This window comes from Brachyhypopomus gauderio, chromosome 2 (genome assembly GCF_052324685.1).
Source record: "Brachyhypopomus gauderio isolate BG-103 chromosome 2, BGAUD_0.2, whole genome shotgun sequence".
In the NCBI taxonomy this organism is placed as follows: Eukaryota; Metazoa; Chordata; class Actinopteri; order Gymnotiformes; family Hypopomidae; genus Brachyhypopomus; species Brachyhypopomus gauderio.
In genome coordinates, this window is record NC_135212.1 from 42,158,375 (window position 1) to 42,173,458 (window position 15,084).

General features: G+C 46.7%; 1 protein-coding gene across 1 annotated transcript in view; it reads left to right on the forward strand.

The window, feature by feature from the left end:
- The first annotated feature begins 2,015 nt into the window (after positions 1 to 2,015).
- The window catches only part of shank1 (SH3 and multiple ankyrin repeat domains 1), a 113,756-nt gene continuing 100,687 nt past the window's right edge, over positions 2,016 to 15,084 (forward strand). Inside the window, exons 1-2 of the mRNA XM_076996572.1 lie at positions 2,016 to 2,081; positions 2,227 to 2,318. The gene's annotated coding sequence lies outside the window, so the exon portion shown is untranslated. The remainder of the gene's footprint in view (positions 2,082 to 2,226; positions 2,319 to 15,084) is intronic.

Below are 15,084 nucleotides of genomic sequence, written 5' to 3' on the forward strand. Positions count from 1 at the left end.
GGAGTTTGCAGAAATGTGGGTGGATACGGTGTAGAAGAAATGGATGAATAAAGACAGAGGAGGGAGGTGTTGGGTTAGTATTACATGGTGGTGTGAAGTTTAGTGAAGACTGTCAGACAGGAGAAGGTGACATCAAAACCAAATGGTAGTGTCGTGGTGGGGGAGGGCTGAAGGGAATTACATCATGGGGCAGAAAAATATTACCATGGTGACCAGAGAAGGTTGAAGCAGGTATTTATCCACACATGTTTTATTATGACACTGAGGCCCACTGTTGCTTCTGAGACAACATGGGATGGGTTGACATTCAGGTTGTTGTCGTTACAACAAGACTAAGCTCTGCCCACCGTAAAGATTATATGTTTCACATTAATGAACGTAAACAGTTAATAATGATATGCATTTTAAGCTTTAGCTAAACATGATTGGTGTTTGATGTTCTCAGTATGAGTCAGAGCAGTAAGCCAGGTTTGTCCTGAACTACCACCAAACATCACACCCTAGACCCTGATTATTAGTATTTATTTATCTTGGTCGGGGTGGGGGGCAGTAGAATTTTGCCCTAGTAGCCCTTCCTAACTGTATTGGCAATCCTCTAGCTCTTTCTCAGTAGTCAGTTTCTGACCACAAGTTTGCTGCTGGTTATTTTTGGATGTCAGAGGACTCAACCCAGCAGTGACCCATTTAACCCCCCCCCCCCCCCCCCCCCCCCCCCCCCCCCGTTGTGATTGATTACACTTGTATCAGTTCAACACACACTACCACCACACACCACTGTTGTGATTGATACAAGCGTATCAGTTCAACACACACTACCCTACGTTATTGTACAGTGTCTAGTTTCCAGTGACTGTGTGTAACTATTTGTGCTTATGTTTTGTGCTGCCTCTAATCCATAGATCCATATCCTAATCCATACTGCCCTTGTGCATAAGCTACTCAAACTCCTCACCCTACACTCTCATTCTCACACGCATTCACTCGCAACGCTACAGATCCACTCCCGACCCGTCCGGCCCGCGTGATTCAGGCTTAAAGACGACGGCTCACAGGGCTCATTTATCTGACACGGCAAACCGCAAAACGTTTGAGTTTATTGAATACTGCTCATTAAAATCTCAACTCTCTCTCTGTCTCTCTCTCTCTCTCTCTCTCTCTCTCTCTCTGTCTGATTCTCTCTTCACTTTAATTTCATGCACATTTTTCTTTGACTTCCCTCAGTCTGCATCCTTCTCCTATTCACCTGTTTTCCTCTTCCTGTTTCATGCTTAGTGCTTCATTGGCATTTTTGTCATTTTTGCTAAAGCAGTACAAATGTCTCCTCCTCTCTTTCTTTGTTACCCCATTGTCTCACCCGTGTTTCTTACTTCACCGGGTCGTTAATTCAAATAGGACTGGATGTCTGCAGATGTGACCACAGCTATCTGGACCAGAAGACGTTGGCTAGCAGCTCAGCCACTAAACTGCATGAACTCTTGGCTTGTCGAGTCGTATCCAGACCTGATTCTGCAGGGTTCCTGCTTGCCTGCTGTGCTGAATCTGAAACAGGCATGTGTGAGCTGCCGTGCCTGGATGCGGTACACTCCCGTATGGTTCCTCTTTCTATCTCTGATTTCTTTCCTCTACCACCGTGATCTCAGCAAGTCTGTCAAAGACGTCTTCCCCTCTCTGAAATTCATAAAACATCAAAAATAGATGGAAAGTGACAGAGAGGGTTCGCCTCGGATTTGAGTCCTGGCGGATGAGGAAGCGTGGCAGCGCGAGAGAGGGAGTGCAAATGAGAGACTGAGAACTGGAGAAAGGAGGAGGGGAGAGGGGGAGAGTGGGCGGGGCTAGTGCGGTGGAGTGCAGGAGGCAGGTACGTTGGAAGGGGTGTGAGCCTGTGAGAGAGAGAGCAAAAGCAGCCAATCAGCTGAAAGAGAGCGAGAGAGCAGGGGAGGGTGGGGGAAAAGAGAGAGAGGGAGAGGGAGAGACGGATTGTCAGAACCAAGGAAAGAGAAGTGTTACTATAGCGCGGCCACCGGATCTCCGCCTGCCTAGCGAGGACCAGCATCCCTGGCTCTCTGGACACACTTTAAAATGTAATTTCCAGAGGTCCAACTGTTGCCACGGCGATTTCTTTTCATTCATTTTCGTTTTTCCCCCCTTTTGTTTTCTCTTTTGTCTTTCCCTCTTCCATCCCTCTCTCTCACTCTTTTCCTTTCTTTATTTCGTTCATTTTGCCAGCTGCTGGAATTTCCCCCCCACCCCACCCCACCCCCCATCATCCTCCCTGCGTGCGGAGGCGGGACCTGTGAGCTCTCATCTGCAGGAAGACAGTAAGTAAACGCGCTTCCTCCGTGTCTGTGTGTCAGGGAGATGCTACAGAGAACAGAGCTGCTTAACGCACAGTGCTGGAGGAGCTGGACTCAAATCGCTGCTCTAACACAGGAGAGAGAGAGAGGGTTGCTCGATATGGAAGCTTTTGGAAGTAACTGTAGAAATCGTATTGGTGATTCAGGCTTACTGTGTGTCTGGGTGGGGGTGTGTGCGAGAGCAAATATGCGGGCTTTTATTTACCATAGCAGAGCGCGCAGCAGAAGGAATATATGGTGGCTAAGGTGTGCGTTACGAACGTGGCCGTGACGGCTGTGCACCTGGAGCAGGAGTGAGCTCGTCTCTGCCTCCCTCTCATTTAACTCCGTCTGCGGAGTGTGTGCGTGCGCACGTGTGTGTGTGTCAGCATGTGTGTGTGTGTGAGCGTAAAACACACATTGCGGGGAAATCCGGGGCCAGGACGGGTTCTACCCCCGTGCCAAACGCCTCGTCCTGCTGCTGGGAGGTGCAGTGAGGGCAGCATCAGGACCCTGATATGTAGTTTTCTGTTACTCCTGGTAACACACCCACCCACATGCACTGGCATGTGCCTGTAACCTCACTAGCCCAGCCCCACCCACTCGCCTAGCCCCACCCACACACCCGTGACTGGCCACTCCTCAACACCGCCCACTGACCCATCTGTTAACATGAAGTCCTTTTGCACACGAGTTTGTCTAAGTTCTGCTCTTCGGTTTTGCACTAGTGCACCTTCCCCTAGAACACTGCTTCACTCTCGCACAAATGCTTGCACACTTGAACACTGTGGCCTTCACTTGGGCTTTCAGACAAATACTTTGGGCTGTATATGTTCTAACTTGAAGCTCATTTGCACAAAGACAGCATCTGAAAGCCACTTGCGTGAAGGTGTAGGTGTTTAGTCTGGACTGAGGACTGATGTAAGTGCACCAGGTCCAGCATCTTTATGATCCATCTCTGGTCAAGTTCTCTCTGAAGAGAAACCCATTCAGTTCCTCATCATACCTCCATCAGATGCAGACTCTTTATGGAGACAGATGGTGCCATGTTGATTGATGCAAAACCCAGGCGGAAAATATGTTTGTCTTTTCCGAAATTGGAAAGTGACTCCAAACTTTCTGTGATTGGTTCAAGGGGACAGCCACCAGTGTGTGATTGGTTCAAGGGGACAGCCACCAGTGTGTGATTGGTTCAAGGGGACAGCCACCAGTATGGGATTGGTTCAAGGGGACAGCCACCAGTATGTGTCAAGCAATGCAAGCCAATGTCTTTAGAACAGTAAACATTTGCACCTTCAGATGAGAGTGTTTCATAGAGAAGTTACCAACCTGCTTTAAAAGCCACATTCTCTGTCTACTTAATAGTGATTGGTTGATCTCACATGCAAGATCGACGCCCACTAGGAAGCCTCTTAACCACAGTGTCTCCTTCAACCCTGGACTCACAGCCCTGTCTGAGCTGTCAATGCTTCTGGGTTCAGCTCCGCTCTGGAGTTTGGCCCCTGATGTGTTGATCAGATGCAAAACCAGGAAGCAAAGCGGACCGAAAAGTATAGAACCAGTGTCACATGACTGTGGCCTTAATCTGTGTTTGGTGCACAACAGACTCTCGACTGCTCTGTGCACACGGTTGATGACCTTTCTGCTACAGCAGTGTACCTGGGGTTCCATGGAGGAATGCTGTTGGACGCACGCTGTGTGAGACAGTCAAGGCTTGTCCGGGTCACACTGTAGCTGCCTACCATTGGCCAAGACCTGCACCAGATATATACTCAAGGCTATCTGCATTTACAGCATTTGGTAGATGACTTTATCCAGGACATATAGTCAGGAATTACATTATTTTTCTTTCTATATGCTAATTAAGTATATAAGTATCATATAACTTTATGCTTAATTGTGTAATAGTACTTTGGTGTAGGTGAGTGTTAGTAGATGAAAGCATCTCCACCCTTTTGTCACTGTGGTACTGTGGACCTGATGTACTAGCGTAAGGATTTTTTCCACAGAGACAACTACACACTGCTGTAAAACACTCTGGATGAGAGTCATTTAGTGTTGTGTGTAGTGGATCTTTCCACCACAGATGTGCTAACTGTGCTAACAGTAAATGCTAGCTGATAGGACACAAAATCCTGCTAACAGCTGACGGCTAACAGCTGTCTGACGCGCACTGCTACTTTCCATTCACACTAACCAGTACAGTCATTACCATCATTTTTGGCCAAAACATGTTCTTTACACCACAGTCACAACCCCTCCCACTGAAGACCTTCTGAACACCTCATCCAGGTGGTAAAGCCCCTCAGACAGAAACGCTCATTATTGCTATTATGTGGCTCCAGCTGGAGTTTGTATCGAGGTTCGCCTCCTGGAGACTTGTTAGGAACTGCTGCACTAATGACAGAAGACAAATTATTACCTTCAATCCGGAGTACATCTATGGCCCATAATCCATCATACACTTTATTGCCAAAAGTGTTCGCTCACCTTCCTTGACTCACATATGAGCTTAACTGACATCCCATTCCTAATCCACAGGGTTCATTATGACGTTGCTCAACCCTTTGCTGCGAGAACAGCTTCAACTCTTCTGGAAAGGCTGTCCACAAGGTTTAGGAATGTTTTTATGAGGCTTCTTGACCATTCTTCCAGAAGCACATTTCAGAGGTCATATACTGATGTTGGATGAGAAGGCCTGGCTCTCAGTCTCCACTTTAATTCATCCCAAAGGTTCTATTGAGTTGAGGTCAGATCTCTATGCAGGCTAGTCAAGTTCCTCCACACCAGACTCTGCCCTCCATGTCTTAATGGACCTTGCTTTGTGCACTGGTGCACAGTCATGTTGGAAGAGGAAGTCGCCAGCTCCAAACTGTTCCCACAAAGTTGGGAGCATGGAATTGTCCAAAATGCTGAAGCATTCAATGTTCATTTCACTGGAACCCACCTCCTGAAAACAACCTCACACCATAATCCCCCCTCTACCAAACTTCACACTTGGCACAATGCAGTCAGACAAGTACCGTTCTCCTGGCAACTGCCAAACCCAGACTCGTCCATCAGATTGCCAGATGGAGAAGCGTGATTCGTCACTCCAGAGAAGGTGCCTCCACTGCTCTAGAGTCCAGTGGTGGCGTGCTTTACACCACTGCATCCGACGCTTTGCATTGCACTTGGTGATGTATGGCTTGGATGCATCTGCTCGACCATGGAGACCCATTCCATGAAGCTCTCTGCACACTGTTCTTGAGCTAATCTGAAGACCACATGAAGTTTGGATGTCTGTAGTGATTGACTCTCCAGAAATTTGGTGACCTCTTCACACTATACACTTCAGCATCCACTGATCCCATCAGTTTATGTGGCCTCCCACTTTGTGGCTGAGTTGCTGTCATTCCCAAACACTTCAATTTTCTTATAATACAGCTGACTGTTGACAATTTCACAACAGCATTTGATGCACAGGTGGCATCACATCTCCTGAGAGTCACCCATTCTTTTACAAATGTTTGTAAAATAAAACAGTCTGCATGCCTAAGTGCTTAATTTTATAAACCTGTGGCCATAAAACTGTAGTTAGCATGCTGCTGCACAGGTGGCTAGCATGCTCCTGCACATCTCACTGGTGCTCGTTGTCATAGTAATGTGTACACCAAGCATACACTCTGTAGATAATGGTGTGTGTGTTTAGGGGCTAGATCATTCCCTATCATTACCTCCGTCTGTTCAGAGGAATCCTTTGTCTCATGCTCCATAATATCGCCGGCACCCAGAATGTGGCCTACAGAAAGACCTGAGCAGGTCACTGCATCAGCCAGCTGTAATTACACACAGACATGTACAGAGAGAGGGAGAGAGAGAGAGCGCTAAACCTAATGGCATGACCAGAGGAGCTAATGAACAGTGCTGTGCTGCATGTGTGGACGACCAGAGAGAAGAGTGGTTCAGGATTTACATCTGAATATTTCAGACGGTTTTTATTCTTCCAATCGCTCTACTCTCTCTCCCTCGCTCCTCTCTCTCCCTCCCACTCCTCTCTCCTCCGTATGCTCTCTTTCTTCTTCTCTTTCTCTTTCTTTTTTGTTCTTCCACACATGCAAATTCTGATAAAACAGTCAGTAACAGGCACATACTTGACTGTCCTTGAGGCACAAACCTGATCTTCACAAATCCCCTTTACACACACACACACACACACACACACACACACACACACACACACTGCAATGGAGTGTGACTGCAGATCAGAGTATGAGTGAATATCAGCCTTAGTTTGAGTATGACTGAGTGGAGTATGACTACAGATCAGAGATCTGTGTGTGTGGATGTCAGCTTTACTGTAATAGTTATGTGGCTGTGTGACACTGTGTGCGAGTGAATATCAGCTTTAGTATATTAGTTATGTGGCCGTGTGAGTGTGTTGGTGTATAATGTGTGTATTGTGTGGCAGTGTGTATTTGTATATCAGCTTTAATGTGTGTATTAGTTATGTGGGTCTTTGAGTGTGTGGAGATCAGTTTTACAAAAATAATTATGTGGCCATGTGAAAGTGTGTGTGTGGATATGTGTGTGAGTGATTATTAGCTTTACCTTATTACTCGTGTGTGTGTGTGTGTGTGTGTGTGTGTGTGTGTGTGTGTGTGTGTGTGTGTGTGTGTGTGTGTGTGTGTGGATATCAGCTTTAGAGTGTGTATTGGTTCTGTGGCCTTTTGTGCGTGTGTGTGTGTGTGTGTGTGTGTGTGTGTGTTGGTGGATAATCAGACAGCTGCAGAGTGGCTGCTAAACTTGGACACTGAAGAGCAGAGCAAAAAACTAGAAACAGTGACACTACCTCTCAACGCTCGACTGACTACTGACGATTCCTTTCATCTCCATGTCAAGTACGTGCGCACACACACTCTTTATGATTTATTCAAAAGCTAATGGCTATGTATGATGTTCCATGGTACAGGCTACTTCAAAAAAAAACTGTTCATAACTTTACCAAGTATCTCCAAGCTTTTGATATAGTTTATTGAAAACTGGTGTGTGTGCAGTTTTGTGGTTAACTTACTTCAAACACACAACCACACCTTTTTGCCTAATAATATGGTAAAAAAATAAACTTTTTTGGGAGGGCAGTGATCATTTTCTCACACCTTGTGGCTGGAACACTGATTGGCTCTACAAGTGGGCTCTGTATACACCAGGATGAAGTAATATGTAAATGTTGTTTGAATATGTAAATATGCAAAACGCTGTTCACTCCCTCAGTCCATATACTTCAGGTATGGAATCAAAGGTGCAAGATTAGTCCTAAAATCACTGTTTCTCTGTTGCAAGGACAAACTCGTTTACATATCTCCACCTATTCAGGCTGCAGCAGTTTAGCCCCACCCATTTACAATGTAGTTCTCAGGAGTATCTCTTGAATGGACCACAATACAGAGCTTACTTTACTTAAAGGCACAGCAACAGTGTCAAAATGCTTTGAGTCTATTTTTGTAGCATAGAGCCTCATAAATGTTGTAAGTTGACACCAAGGAGAAATATAAGACACATAAAATGTAAATAATGCATAAAGATAAATGTATTAGATATTTAAAGGTCAGGATGGCTCATTTATGACCTCCACTTTAATAAAATAGCTTTCCCATCATTTGCACTTTGCGCAACCTCACTGAAGCTTTTGTACTGATAAACCGCCACTTTGCATCTTCTCATGTAGTTTTATTTTACTCTTGCTCTGAACGTGTATAGCACTGAAAGCTTTGGGGGTTTTTTTGTAATTACATGCAGTTGTTGGGTTGAATTTTAGATTTATACACAGGCAGACATGCACTGCAAATGTATACAAACAGAAACCTGGTCCTGCAAGAGTTTATCAGAAGTCGAGACATGGAGGCAGGTGCTTTTAAATAAGTCCCTGCAGCCCCAGGGCCTGGTTAGAATGAATGCCTTCCACCCTCCAGTGAATTATACTGATGTGCCTGTCTGAAATGAGGAGAAATGACACACACTGAATAATCGCACTTCCTAAGTTGCAGGCAGGAAGGTGTATTGATTGGAATGGTCAGTTACTGCCCGCATTCAAGGTTTTGTTTTGATGTTGTTCTCACCACTTTTTAACGACATTGCTGATTTTGATTAATTAACGTGAGATCATCCTAATGCTTCCTTAGAAACCACTCATGCATTACATTTATCAGCTTCTGCTTTGCCGTCGTTGTCCGAGAGGGAAGACTGCCTTTGCGTCTGTCGAGGGTGTGTCCTAACACCTGCCTGGTGGCAGGGGGCGCTGTTGGGCTTCTTGCAGTGACACAACGAGGATGTCTCGTCAATCATTGTGTCCCTTCACAGAGGAGTGACAACCGTGACTGTCCACGGCCACTGGTCACACAGCAGATGGTTCTGATGAGCAGGGACACGAAAGGACAGAGACATTGGCACAGACAGGGACGGACTTGGTGAGACGTGATGAGGATGAAGCCTGAGAGGGGATGGAACCCGTCCTCCTCTGGGTGGCACCGTTGCCAGAAGAGACGTGACCCTGGAGTCCTTTCCTTACTCCTGTGCTGAGCAGCTGTAGGGCATGGAGGCCCTCCCTGGCCCTCAGCCTCCAGAGGGAGGAGCACGGGAGAGAGCTGAATGACCAAAGGTGCTCTCCATCGTGTCCCTGTCCAGGCCTGTTTGCTGGCTTACAGGTTCTGGGCTAATGCCATCATGGCTACTCTTCACGTCTGCTTTTCATTTGCTTGCATTTGGGTTAGAGAGCTTTCTCACACTGGTAACATGGCCAGCAGTGTGTCTGCTTCAGTTCAGCTCCAGCCTCAAGCTTGAAACTGGTACACGTTCTGTCATTCTGTCTCTCTCCCTTCTCTCTATAATTCTCTGTCTTTCTCTCTGTCATTCCCTCTCACTCTTTCACTCTTGTTCTCTCTCTCATTGTCGTTCTCTCCCTTGGACTCCTTCACACGGAGGATCTGCTGTCTGTTGTTTCTGACCTCTGTTCTGTCCTGGCGTCTGTCTGAGAGGATGGAAGATGGTATAACATCTCTGTGTCTCCTCAAATATTTGCTGTGTTGTCTTATGGGGGAGGGTGTAATTTTGCTCACTCATTTATATGGTTACTTGCTTTTTATTTCCTCTCTTTCTTTCCCTCTCTCATTTTGCCTGAGGTAAATGACTGATCTGGGACAGACGGCCTCCCTAGTGCTCTGGCCTACTTCATCTCTCTCTCTCTCTCTCTTTCTCTCTCCGCTTTCCTTCTCTTCTACCCTTTTCCTCTCTCCATCTGTCTGTCGCTCTCTAAACCCTACAGTCTCTCGCACTGTGCATCTCTGAGCGATAAGGGAGGGGATATGGGTTGGTTTTTGGAACAGTGGGGTGTCAGATTGGACTGTGGATGAGTGACTGTGTGTGTGTGTGTGTGTGTGTGTGTGTGTGTGTGTGTGTGTGTGTGAGAGAGAGACCCCTTTTACGGTGACTGGGCTGTTCTCAGAACAACTGTTTTGCAGAGCGACTGAGCCCAGTTGTGGAGACTGTTCACCATTGTTCAAGTTCAGTCACCGCAGTCAGTGTGAGAAGAACATCACAGCTTGCTTCAGCAGTGTGTATGTGTGTGTGTGTGTATAGGAGGGGTGTATTTGTGTACACACCCACACATGCAGTAGAATGATCTGGGTTAATCCCAGGGGATAGCACCGTCCTCTCCCACTCTCGCTCCCAGTCTGTTAGCACTAATTCACCAGTGAGAGAGGGCGAGAGATGCAGCGGAGAGGAGGGACTCAGGCAAAAGCAGCCGATTGCCAGCACTTACCACTGCATCATCAAAGTGCAGCTATTTTTAGAAGACGATGCTGTTTTAGGGAGATGTCCGTCCCTGGGTTGTGCTGCTGGTCCTGGGGCTCCGCCCACTCCCCTTATCAACTGCTGCATGTCCTTGTCCTGTGCTCCAGAACATCTGCAGGGGGTGGGGCTAAGGGGGTGGGGCTATAGGTGTGGGGGTGGGGCTGGGGTAGTTTAGTGCTGATCTTATGCAAAATGGAAATTTGAAAGCTTCCCAGAGTTGATGGGGATGGTTTATAGATTAGCTGCAAGTGCCACAGCTCTACTGATGCCCTGTTCTATCCCCACTGAGTGAGAGAATCTGTCACCAAATAACATGCTTAATATGTGGAGCAAAGTCTCACACACACTACAGGATATTTTAAAGTACAGTCTGTCTTCCTGATATCACACTGCATTTCTTTCTGAAGGAGGAAAAAAAAAAATCATTTCTGGTTTTGAAATGTATGCTCTGATGGACTCTGAGTGTATTTGTGTATTAATATACAGATATGCAGCTGTGCTGTAATAATAACGTAGTAATGTATTCACATGCAAATGTGCTATAGTAACATCGTAATGTATTAATATGCAGATTTGTTGTTGTAATGTGGTCGTAACATAAACCCCTCTTGTGACTTCTGGCTTTTACATGTTAACAGCACTGCAGCAGTGAACAGCAGGTCTTGGACTGATAGCTTAGCCAGTGTAGCACACACCTTTCATCAGAGGGGCACACTGCTAAATGGCTAATACTCACCTCAGCCAAGATCACACAGTGAGGGGGAGAGAGTAAAACTGGAGTAAAACTGGAGTTTAAGAATGAGGTTGAGTCTCAGAGCTCAACTGAATAAATTTAGAGTGAGAGGATTCAGTAGATATAACCACAAGGGTGGATCCATAGTGTAACATTCATATGGATTAAAATAACCCAGCACCTACATCTCCGCATCTTCCTCTAACGATCGCACCCTGGCACCACGCCTGCTCCTTCCACCTAACTCAACCCACCCTTCCCTGTCTGACACTGCCTAATCCACACCACCCAGCCCCGGCGTCTCTGTGCCGTTGGGTCCTCTCTCCCTGTGACTGCAGGCCTGGTGAACATTTCTGGACCTCAGCCGTCTCCTGCCGAACAGAGCCAGTTCATCGTTGAAACAGCTACGTGCCGGCTACCTTCTCTCTTTGGTGGCCGGGCTGGTGGCTACCTGGGTATGAGAAAGGAGGTGTGTGCACAGACGCAAAGCCGCTGCTTTGTCGCTAGATTGGTGTGACCGTGAGCTAGTGTTGGTGTAACTTGTAACCCTAAAAGCTGTGAAGGTGTGAACTTGGAAAGCCGATTAGCTACGTAGCTGTGTGGGTCCGGCCACGTAGCCGTGTGCAGTCGTGGACCTGCTGCTGGGCCTCGTATACAGTTACATACACCAGATGGTTCCGATGGTGCTGAGGGAGACCGGTGCTACACACGGGTGTCATTGACCTTTCGCTCCACGTCAGGTGACACGGCACAAGCTCGCGGCATTTTCATTTGTGGGTGCGTTTAGTCTGCTGATCTATTTTTATTCCTGAAAAATGGAATTGACGGGCAGACTTGCTAATACAGCGTGCCGAAGTAACGCCTGCGGTGTTGAATTAACTCTCACCATGCTAATTTGTCTCCAGCTGGACTCGCATCAACTCTGTAGGTAATAATTCACGCTGTATGTTTCGCTGTGTTGCACAGCAACAGACTACAGTGTCCTCCCTGCACTCGGAAAATCACGCGAAGCTCCTGTTGGATTCGAGAGGACGAGAGAGATGTGCACAAAACCCGCATGCGTGCGAGCGGAGCAGGAGATGCAGCTCACGCCCCGGCAGCTTGCCTGAAAAGATGAGCAGTTTGTGGCAGAAAACACACCTGCACGCATCATTGAGCTTCACGTTAGCTTGTCTTGTTTGGTAATTTATTTGTTTGTTTATTGATTGCCTGAACTGTATTATTTCACGGATTGGTGGTGATCTCTGTGTCTCCATTAAGATCCCTGCAGTGAGACATGCCTTGCCAGTCAGGTAGCCTGCTTTCCCTGTCTTGCAGTGTCACAGCAATATGAATTTAAACAGTTTCAGGGCAGATTATAAGCAGATAGTTTTACCTTTTTATGTATATAAGCATTATACATTTTTGGATCTAACGTGTTCTATACAATATGAAACTGAGGTTGTACCAGTCATGTACAACTGTATATCTGTGCCTTTATGCCTGTGGAGTAAAGTGCCTGTAAACAGTGCCTGTGTCTGATGATGATGAGATTCTGATTGACTGAGACCCTGCAGACCATCCTGCTGAGCACTCTGTCCCGGTACCTCCCCCGGAGGGGCGGGGCTGGCCTCAGCGCTGACTCCACCCATCTGTCAGTTGGTGATTGACGGTGAAGGGGCAGCTGGTGTTGCTGCGTGCGTTAATAATGAAGGAAGGCTCTGTATTTATAGTGACTGTGGAAGGTGGCATGCTGGGAGTGTATAATTATGGATATCTAAAGGGGCGTGGCTTGGAGCAGCCTGATAGCCCCGCCCTCACCTCCTACAACACAGAGACCCCTAGAGTGATGAACAGCAGTGGAATCAACAAGTGGTAAATACAACCTTCAGCATGTGATTACACACACACACACACACACACACACACACACCTCTCTTATCCACACTTATCCTCCAGCAGAGACAGTCAGACCCACCAACTGTAATGTAAAGACGTACTCGGGGAAACTGTACTGTGCTTTTGTGGCTCTCTGTGAATGACACATCAAGTTTAACACTGATGGGAGAATCACACACGCGCAAACAGAGATTCACAGATTCATTACCAACCCGGGTCTGAGTCCTGGCTTGCTGGCAGCCCCAGGCTAGATTGTAACTGAGACCCTCTAGCAGATCCATGTAATGTAAGTGGTGGAGCAGCTGCAGGAAACGTGTGCTAATTATGGCAGAGGTCCACGCTAATGATGACCATGACAAATCAACATTTAAAACAAATAGTCTTGGACACAGCAAAGTTGCTACATCAGTCTACTTCAGTGGGATTAATTAAGCCCTGCAAAAGAAAATCACTTTATGTTCATCTAAGTCATTTTAGCCCATTATTTCCTTTTCCATTTGTATAAGAATATTAACCAGTTCTGGTTATGTAATCTAATAATTTTGACTGGCTCTATCATTCTCAATCAAAAGGGAGGGAGGGATTTAATGATATAACCCATCCAATGAAAATCCAGCCAACCCATGTACAAGTTATAGCCTGGAGTTTTCTGTAGTGCTAATAAACTTACTCTGGGCTTGAAATGTCACGTGTTTAAATACTCCACTGAACAAAACCGTATTATGTGCAGAAAAACAGTTGGACAAACTGTTCTGGATCGAACTCCGTTCTATATCAGTGTGAAATATATTAAATAGTGGATCTGCTTCCAAAATCATACTAAGAACCCATACTTCATGATTTATTTATGGGCTGAACTTCAAACAAGATATGAATGTCAACTGAAGAAAGTAAGTTTTCTCCAGTCTTTTTTGAGAGGACACTGGCCAACAGTGGAGTTGTAGTTAAGTGGAGTTCTTCCAGCAGAGGTGCTTTTGGGTTGTTTTTTTTATCATTCTACCTCTGTGTTTTATGTTTAGTTCAAACATTTGCATATATCTCTCTTTTATTTCAAATGCCATCTGTGATTGGCTAAGCTCACTTTGAGGACTACTAATCACCTTACATTTGCGCTGTATAACAGACTTACATTCATCTATTACACACTGTTCAAAGCTGTTAGGAACACAGCGGAGCTGGAGGGCCCACTGGCTGGACCTGCCGGGGCTGTGTGTCCTTTGGGCTCGTCTCTGCACCAGTGACGTCAGATAGGTGAGCTGAGGAAGAGTCCTACTTTAGCAAACGCATCAGAGTGAGACCTGTTCCGGAGGAGGAAGAGTGAGACCTGTACCGGAGGAGGAAGAGTGAGACCTGTACCGGAGGAGGAAGAGTGAGACCTGTACCGGAGGAGGAAGAGTGAGACCTGTACCGGAGGAGGAAGAGTGAGACCTGTACCGGAGGAGGAAGAGTGAGACCTGTACCGGAGGAGGAAGAGTGAGACCTGTACCGGAGGAGGAAGAGTGAGACCTGTACCGGAGGAGGAAGAGTGAGACCTGTACCGGAGGAGGAAGAGTGAGACCTGTACCGGAGGAGGAAGAGTGAGACCTGTACCGGAGGAGGAAGAGTGAGACCTGTACCGGAGGAGGAAGAGTGAGACCTGTCCCTGCTTTCATCAGGACAAGGGAGGGGGAGGAGGGGCCAGCGAGAAAGAATGCGAATAAACTGGATGTGTGGAGATATTTTGCCCGGACTATTATAAGTGATAAAACAATACAAAAGTGGCATTCTCTCTCAATCTGATGTTCTCTCTCTCTCTCTCTCTCTCTCTCTCTCTCGCTCTCGCTCTCGCTCTCCTTTTTTTTCTGCCACCAAGATATGAAAAAATGTATTAATAGATTTAATCTTTGTCTAGTCATTCATTTCTCTATTTCCCCACATTCTTTATCTGATGCCCTGTGTTAAAATGGAGTCAGAATCAGGCCTTCACTGTATGAGAAGGTGAAAAAGTAAAAAAAATAATGTATGAGATCAGCACTTCCCTCTCTCTCACACACTCACATCCCTCCTGTCTCACTCTCTCACTCTCACCTCCCCTCCTGTCTGTCTCTCACACACTCACATCCCTCCTGTCTGTCTCTCACACACTCACATCCCTCCTGTCTCACTCTCACCTCCCCTCCTGTCTGTCTCTCACACACTCACATCCCTCCTGTCTGTCTCTCTCACACTCACATCCCTCCTGTCTCACTCTCTCACACTCACATCCCCTCCTGTCTCACTCTCACACTCACCTCCCCTCCTGTCTGTCTGTCTCTCACACTCACCTCCCCT